Raw genomic sequence first — 10084 nt, 5'->3', positions numbered from 1 at the left:
TGTATGTGCATATATACATACACACATACATACACACACATATATACGTAGTGTATATATATGTCTGTCTGTATGTATGTATGTATGTATGTATGTATGTGTGTATATATATATATATGTACACATACATAGACGCACACATATATATACGCTTTATGTATATATGAAGGGGTGTATATATATATATATATATATATATGTGTGTGTGTGTGTGTGTGTGTGTGTGTGTGTGTGTCTGTGTGTGTGTGTGTGTGTGTGTGTCTGTGTATATGTGTATTTATCTATACATTTGCATGCCGTATATAATCATGTTCTTGCATATAGTTGCGCATAGACATGATTTTACATGTATCTTAATTTAGACGTGTGTGTGCGTGTGAAAATAGTAGAACCGGTGCCTTAACGAAATTGAAATAATAAAAATGTGGCTTAGTTTGGGGAATAATGTGACAGATAGGTCAGTATCTAGAAGCTTCTTTATCGATTTTTGTAATAAAATGGCAAAACAAATTCTTCAGTTTACATAATTGGTTTACAACCATAAACAATTTTTCCAAGAGTGAAAAGAAGAACTGTATTGAGAAATTGTAATCTGTCATAACTTTGTGTAGTGGTATAATAAATAATGAGGTAACTTCGAAGGGATCTCTGCATGTGTGTTCTTCAATTCCTCCCGGTAACTTTTTGTTTTTATTTTCTCTGTATTTTTCTTGTACGTTTATCTTTGTTGGATGTATGCATGACTGTTTGCATATACGTAGACACACACACACACACACACACACACACGTCTGCATATACGTATACACATATATATATATATATGTATATATCAAATATTATAATTGATATATGCACAGTCAAGACATGTATATATAATTATAATTGATATATACATATGCGTACATATAAATATGTATATATCCAACTTAACGTGCATATATTGTTAGAACGCCGAGCACCACGTTGAGTAGGATATAAAAATTGCCTTTCGGTAGTATAACTGCTTCCGTCGCTAATAATTATGTTTTAATAATCTTGCTGGCTATTTGCGATATCAGTGACTAATGAATCACTGTTATTCAATGATCATTAGTAGAGGAATTTGGTTGGTACACAGGGCTGGTCGTTGACCACTTAAGAAGCGCAGTAGGTTGAAATCACGTGATCTGGCATTTCAGAGATCCATACCAGGCAATTCTCATCTGCTGCAATATATGTCTGTTCATTTTTGCATCATGGGTCTATATAAGGGGTCCTCCGAAGGTGAAAACTACGGTATCTGGCATTATAACAATATATCCACTTTAAATTTGGCTATAAAGATTGCCGTTCGGTATTAATACTGCTTCTGTCACTAATAACTTCACACATACACACATATGTATGTGCGTGTGAGTGCACGCGCGCGTGTATTTGTGTGTGTATATCTTTTCATTCCTCCCAAAACGAAATCTTACAGAACTCAGTATTTCAGTTATATGTACTGAATACTTACAATAGTGTATATTATAACTGAAAGGTTTTAAAATGGCAGTGATACGATTTCCGCGTTTCCATCTGATAAACTGAGCCAGCTGTTCCTTAAATCAGCGGATGTTTGAATGTATTTCAAACAATTTAAAAGCTATGAAGATACGTTTTTCTCAATATTTAGAAAAAATGTTATTCAATCTTTATTGATAAAAACGTTTGTTTAAAGAACACGCTTATCTCCCTCCTTCCTAGACCCCATGGAAAACGGAAATAATCAAAACGTCATCACGGTTTGTAATTATCGTGCTTGCTCTGTTCAAACCTCATAAAAAGGGGGGTTACTATGACAACTATTCTTTTCTTATAAAATTCCGTTCTGTTTAAACAATTATTTTAAATATTCACTTCGAAACGCAACCTTTTTCTCGGAACTTGGTCGAAAATTAAGGAAGGGTTGTAATCGGTTTGAACTCAAATCGTTTTAAAATATCAGAAATTAAATCAAACGGCAGATTCAGCCTCTTTGATATTATAGAATACTACCTAACAATTTGTACATGTATTATCCTGAAATCTTTATAATTTGGAAGACGAAATACAAACATAAATATCACAAGTATCAATATTATATTGGAAAGACTTTGTGGTTAAGAAACACGGAAATGATCTCTTTGGCGCATCCATCTTTGTTACGATGGCGCAGAGATTTAGGATTTAAGCGGATTATACATCGTTCACATGCTGAAAATATAGCAAAATCCTTAACCATAGCTTTACAGAGACGACGATCTTGTCGATAAAATGAAAGATACTCGAATTAGCACTTTTAAACGCTTACGTTGCTTTCAAATCTGAAGACTTTGTTTGATTCAACACAAAATATAAATAATCATATCTACGTTGAGCTCAGCGAAGCAAAAAATAAATAAGGGATCCAATTTCTTGCACAATTATGGAATAGTTCTTAGGTTACATTACCAGATACATATGAAAAGTATCATCAAAGAGGGCAGTACCTACCGATGTTGTTTTATGTATACTACAACAGGATTCTAGTTAGAAATTGCTCCAGTACCAAGTTAAAATGCATACAACAACCCTTACGAAAGAATATCAGTCATAAAAACACAATAAGTGTGAGGTTTAATTCAATCTTTATTCTAAATGTATCCACAGGCGTTGCTAGAGATTTACACGTTTCCCTGATTTACAAAAATATCACAAAGTTTTCAATAAAATTGCTGTTAAGGTTACTTATAGCTCTACAGGTAACACGGTAATAAGAAATCTCTAACCACCAGTAAAGAACCTATAAACATCATAATAACTGAACTCAACTGCATTTTCAGAAGCACTACTAGGTGTAATTTGGATACAGATACTTGTAAATATGAATATTATACAGTACAGATGTTGTAACGGTAAATTACGCTGAAAAAATGTTTACTGGGTTAAAAGAGAATACCTTTAAAAATAGATACACACAAATTCATTTAGCCGTAGAAATAAGTACAATGCCATTTCCCTCTTGAGATACATTCTGCCCCGAAATGACAAAGGAGAAAGCAACTTCACTATAAATAGAGTTTTATTTTTGCAAAAGTAAAGGCATATAACGGCTGTGGTAGTCAATATAAAATATTTCACTCAGAAAAAAAATTAAAATTATAACTCTACTCAGCAACATTCTAAACAGAAGAGAGAAACCTTTCCGTCGTGCCTTCATGCAAGTAAATGAATTGATAAATAAATAAATAAACTGCAATTATGGCAAACTTACTGCTGATAAATGAGGTATGCACTAATTTAACAGGTAAAACCAAACTGATTTTTAAAGTAATAGTTAAAACCTCTAACAAGTCCATTTTGGTTGCATCATCTTTAGAAACGAATGTTTTCATTTGGATTAAGTGGAACAAGAATACCAAGAAATCGAACATGATAAATCGAATAAGAATTTACATTAACATTTGTGTGTGCTAATCTATAAAACAATGTGGTCACAGCACCACCTTAAATTAAGCCATGTTTCCATTATAGTCCAACATGACTGTCTGATAAATGAAGAATTCAGGAAGCTGAAAGCAATGGCAGAATACATTAGCCCATGTAGTGAGTAATTTTTATTTTATTCATTACATTATTCAACAACTTATGCGCATTTTATTTTTGAAATTACATTTTACATGTTAACATGGTTTACTTATTCATATATGTAGTTATCGGTTTCAAATTTTAGCACAAGGCTAGCAATAATCGGGTAGGTGTTGAGTCGATTATATCGACCCAGTGTTCAGCTAGTACCTATTTTATCGACCCTGAAAGAGTGAAAGGCAAAGTTGATCTCAGCAGAATTTGAATTCAGAACGTAAAAAGAGGCGAAATGCCGCTTAGCATTTTTCCTGGCGTGCTAACGATTCTGTCAGCTTACTATTTTTACATATATGTGGATATTAGAATATCATCAACGTTTAATGACCCACTATTAACTTTTGATATTGAAAAACAAAGGAATCATCTGGTTCGCAGCTTAGTAGGTGACAGGATCAGCCATATATATCAATGTGTATGCTTATACATTAGTGCATATATTTTCACATGTGGTTTCATGTTATTGATATTTATTGCGTAATTTGCAATATTATAAGCAGCTTAGTTATTGTAAAGTAGATGAACAATTGGCTTGATCAGCATCTCGAGGTTACGCTTTTTCGCTTTGGTGCATTTCAAGATAAACAATGTCATATTACTGCTTGTGTGTATGTATATTATACTATTGTATATAATGAAGTTTGTGCGAGTATGTGAGCGAGTTTATGCTTATATATTTTTTATGTTTAATTTTCTAGTCAAATGTTTTATTTAATATAAATATTGGAAATCATGTAGGACACCAAAACGGCACGTTCTTTGAGAATTTTTATAAGCTGGCAGCTTACTTTTCATTGAAAAATCTGTCAACTAATACGCCACTCGAGAGTTTTATCCTAAATTCCATGAGTTGGCTGCCTCGTTAAGATTGAATTTTGATAAGTTATAAGCTAGTAATTAGCTTTATAAAGTGCGTAGTGTTTAACAATCAGTCTATTGAACATATTACATACATCATTAAGATGATAATGTATCCTTGACACAAAATTTCAAATGTTATTTAGATTTATACATGTATCTTTGCACGTTATTGACAGACTTCATGAATAATATGTAACTATGCATTGTTTATATCCAATAAAATGGATCCTAGAGCATATTATGATAGAAGCTAGGAAGGTATACCAAAAGACCGAAATATACACACAAATGGCTGCCATATATATATATATATATATATGTGTGTGTGTGTGTGTGTGTGTGTGTGTGTGTGTGTGTGTGTGTGTGTGTGGCCCAATAAATAATCTTGTCATGAGTAAGATCCAATCGACAGTTATATCTTACTTGCAAATGGAGAAAACGAACTTCAAACATTAAATCCCATCTCATGCAGAAGTTTTGGACTGCCACGTCATTGTTGGCAAAATGAAAGCAGGTGTGGAGAGTGTGTAAAAATACGAAACCAAAGTGAGTAGTTCTGCGCTGTGCACAAGCGGTAAGACGAAGTACACCCTCAATCATATTCCTCTCGAGCAAATAACACATATATACAAATATACTAGATGTGTAACAGGGCTCTAGAGGGAATAAGTATATTGTTGGCAGGGAAATAAATATATACAACATTTGGGTTCGTCAGAATATATTACAGAATAATTAATCTTAATCTAGTCAAAAGCAACATAGCAATACAATAGCGAGCTATGCATATGGACAATGATCAGAGCTTTAGGAGCACATGATATGCAATGGCATTACAGATAAGCTGACAGAAAATGAAAACTATGCATGAAAGAGATGCACAAGAATAGTAAGCAATAACAACATCTATGGAAGTTCGTAATACAAGGCCAGAGTTGTACAATCTACATTAATTCTTTAATAAATTATATCACAAAGGCAGCGAGTTGGCAGAAACGTTAGCACGCCGAGTGAAATGCTTAATTGTATTTCGTCTGTCTTTACGTTCTGAGTTCAAATTCCACCGAGGTCGACTTTGCCTTTCACCTTCTCGGGGTCGATAAATTAAGTACCAGTTGCGTACTGGGGTCGATCTAATCGACTAGCCTCCTCTCCAAAAATTTCGGGCCTTATGCCTAGTGTAGAAAAGAATAAATCATATCACAATTTCCCCTTTTTCAAATAGCCTAAAAAAAATCAATATTGAAATAAAAGTTAGTAACTTAAAGCTGGGAATGTTTGTAAGTAATATTCTTATGAATGTGTTAAGAATTAGAGGTTAAGAATTAGGCGTTAAGAATTAGAGAAAAATAACTTTGTATATCGTAGGCACAGGCATATTTATGAGGTTAAGAATTTCGCTTTGGACACACTGTTATACGAATTCAATCAAACTGTGTAGCATATGAGACAGATGTAACCTTGGTATGATCAATGACTTGTCAACTACTTGATAGATGTATGTTCTAGAAACCTCTTATTATATGTCGAAATCCTCGATTTCATTTATATTAACACCAGCTAACTGCTGCTATGTTTATGCTGTGTAATATTTATGTTCTTTACTTTAGTGATTATGACAAATTCAGATGGTTGAAATAAGTACCAAACTTTGAATAAATAACTGGGCTTAATATAATTGAATATAATCCTTGAATGCGGAAGGTTCGCTTGGACGCAAGTCCAATGACAAAAGCCAGTTAATGAATAAAAGAAACTATTATGATTCTTTTTATTCTTGGAACTGGTAAATAATGGGTTGAAAAATCATTGTGGATTCAAACATTCAAAGGCTGGAGAATTTATATTTATATGCATAAAGTTGTGCAGCATATTTAAAAGCTGGGAATTGCTGATTGTATTTTCACCAGGGACATTGTTTAAAAGTACCAGCTTAAGTGCACTGGTCTCTTGATGTATATGAAGGAAAGGGTACGAAGTAGTTGTTATCTTAAGACCTGCAACAATGGTCACGTAAAGAATCCCAGAAAGTGGTGCTAACGTAACTTCGAAATTACAGAAAAAAAGGAGTTGTATCAGAAACTCTTAGCATGGTAACTTTGCACCATCCATCCTGAAGTATAAGCGGGCAACTTGATGCTTTGCATTTCGAATATAATCTCATAGGTATTGCTCTATAGCAATAGTAATCCAGAATCTTCTAGTAAAACTTGCACCAATAAAATTCCAATGGCCATCCAGCATACGAATGTATCAATGATTATCTCCTCGTACCACAAAATTTTAATATAATCGGACTATTGTTCTTTGTATTAGATTTACAAATTAACGTTATATCCATTATTATCCTTACATATTTCCAATCAACTATTGCAAATATATGTATGCAGAAAATTTTAGATTCCTCTGACCAAGAAAATACTGATATGCAACATTATCTAAAAAATAGGAAAGATTCTACAAACACTTCTTATTTAATATAAAATCATTTCACCTTGAGCCAAATTAAATGTTTTCAAAAAGATTATTCTATTTTGTTCAGTTTTTACAAAACTGCAACAAGTGTTAATATACATTGTCATTGGAAAAAGAAACAATGAACAAGGAAGTTAGCGACGAATAGAAAATATCAAATGAATAAAAAGACATCGTCCAGTAACGTGGTTTGAAAATAGCAAGAGAAAATAATATTCACACCCAATGCAAATTGAGAAAAAGCCAAGCAGTTATTGTAAATCATCTGGAAGAGAAAAATATTATATTTGTGAATGTAGTAAAAAGGAATATGTATATATATAATATACATTCCTGTGTGTGTGAACCTCATGATATATATATACTTAGAGATATAGGATCAGAGTAATTTTATATTTGTTATTTTTCAAAGTTCGCGCTTTTCTATGGGCATGCAACCGAAAATATAAAGTATAAATAGATAATATCTAGGTATATTTACTACTTTCTTATATTCACAAACTGCATTGTCTGCAGTGCAAGTATTCGTGAACAATAGCTTCAATGGGCATTTCATCTCAAAGATTAGCCGTTGAGTCAATCAGTAGTTCATTGTGCATATTGTACAAACACATGCACCAACACACGCGCACACACACGCTACTGACGCGCACACATACATGTCTAATATTCGTAGACAAACATGCACATGTATAAGTATATATGTAAAAGTTGCCGACAAAGCACATTTTTATATTTGAAATAGGTGACATTCACCTCAATATGTCGATATTTCATGGCCCTTAAACATTATAGAACAAAAACAGAAACTATAGAGATAAAAACGAAGTCAATGGTACATTCCGACTAGTTTTTAGAAGAGAACACACTGGTGAAAATAAAGAGTTCTCAATCTCATATGAGTCGCTCTGGTTAATTAGCAGCAGCCACAACACGGCTACAAATTTCTTCAGCTGTTATTCTGTCTTAAGTACAAAGCTCAATTCCTGCTCATCTCAGTGTTGCTGCACTGGCCTTTTAAGTTAAATAAGACTTTTCTCGTTCGGGATCATGACAGAATGTTTCCTTTTCATTTTAGCTTGATTTTAACCAAAAACATTGCTGAATAAAGAAAGTGTGACTAGACGTCAAATGTTTTTTTGTTTTTTTTTCATTTTAATTTTCTATTTGTAAAATGGTATTATACATGCACTTCAAGTAATCTCTACTGCATTGTCTTAGAATCTGTGTAAGTTTCTTTCTAACCTGGGTAAATTTTGCTTCTAATCTTCATTTGCATATTGTGGAGAACAAATTTGTTATTGAATGCTCGATAAGCGAAATATATGCATTTCATAAATGATTTATCCGAGGGGTTGTAAAAGTCTGGAGTGTTATTAATACTGTTGTCAACTTAGAATCAAATTTACTATTGTGGAAATTATTATTGTTATTACTGCTATTCTTTAATTTCCATCTATTTTGTAAGGAAGATTTCTTTTCAGTTTCAGATAGACATTCAACACTATTGATCTTCATGTATATGGAATGCAAAAGTGATAATGTTAAAACTGCATTGTTTCTTCTGTGTCCAGCTGTATAGCACCGCAAGCTCTAAAGCTGTTTGGATGTTCGTATTTTCAGTTTGTTCATCTGTGATAGAATTGTAAGACTGCCTACTGTCGGTCAAAAATTCTATCATAGGTGTCAGAGTATCTCTGTTTTTCGCCCATAGATTGACGTTTTTATTGCCGTTACTGTTGTTGTTTCATCCGTTATAGTTTGGTGCGGACATGTTGGTACAACTGTTGTTTCTAAATCGGTATTCACATAAAGGAATGTTTCCATCTCCATTGTAGTGAGGATGTTTTAATTTCACGGAGAAGAATTCTTTCTCTGTTTCTTTTTCTTTTTCTTTTTGGCTAATCCGAGTTGTTTAGAATTTATATTGTATTTTTTCAGCTTGGTATTTTGTGAGATTGAGCTTTCTTACTTTTGAATTGATGGAGTTAGTATATAGTTTTTAAAAACAAATGCATTCAATTTATGAAGTAAGGTTATTTTTTCTTAACAAATTCATTGCTTTTTCAGTTTCCTGCTAGCTTGGCTAAGGTTTCCGATTGTTAAATTTGGATTTATTTCACAAGAATGTTCATCTCAACACATTATATAAAACATATATTAAGCACCTGGAGTCCCACAGCTATGAAAACAAATGCAGAAATAGCTTTCTAGATGTCAGATCTTGTAAGAACCATGTGAAATGTATCTTGTATGTGTCCACTTTGCGAAGTGAGAAAGCACATATACAAGATTTCAGACAATCCTCTGGTTCAACCAAAGAGATTGGATCAGAATATATAAATAAGAGAGAAAAAGATGTCTGAATTTATCAGCAGCAATGACGCATTTGAATGTGCTCCATGTTAGGGAGAAAATTTTGGAAGAAACAGATTTCATGGTGTGATATCCATCATTGCAACACTTAGTAGTAAACTGAGCCGCAAATTTAGAAAAGCGCTATAAAAGTGGTAAAGAAAACCGGAAGATCCATCTCGGCTTTAATGTGTACATCACTCGATTAAAATAATCATCATACACTGGCAACAACTTCAGAATGCGGACAACTAATTCATAGATGAACGGCAAAGCTAAAAAAAATGTATGTGTATGAGATTGAGATGTATGTAAAAGAAAATGGTGGAAACCACCACAATCTACATAGAAGAAACGCCTGCCATTCTACATAAAAGAATTGTAGAATTCTGGTAAGAAAACAAAGCTAAAGTAAACAACCATAATTTGTTAACATATCGTTCAGAAACAAATGGGACAATAAAAAATGTTGAAGTCAAACTTCATTCCCGAACACCCACCATACGAAAAAATAATATTAAGACAGCTTATATATGCTATACAAATAAAGCCAGTAGATCCACCTACACTCTATATAAAAATTAATTATGTAGCGACGTATCTAACGCCAAACTACGATTTTCAATAATGCAAGATTAAAGATGCAGTAGGACAATATATAAATTCAACTCCTGTGCAGACAGGAATTAAAATTTTGGCAACAACAAAAGCATAAATTAACAAATTCTTATCATAGAATATATATATATATATATATATATATATA

The sequence above is a fragment of the Octopus bimaculoides genome, chromosome 4, assembly GCF_001194135.2.
Source record: "Octopus bimaculoides isolate UCB-OBI-ISO-001 chromosome 4, ASM119413v2, whole genome shotgun sequence".
NCBI lineage: Eukaryota > Metazoa > Mollusca > Cephalopoda > Octopoda > Octopodidae > Octopus > Octopus bimaculoides.
This window is presented reverse-complemented; position numbering follows the sequence as displayed.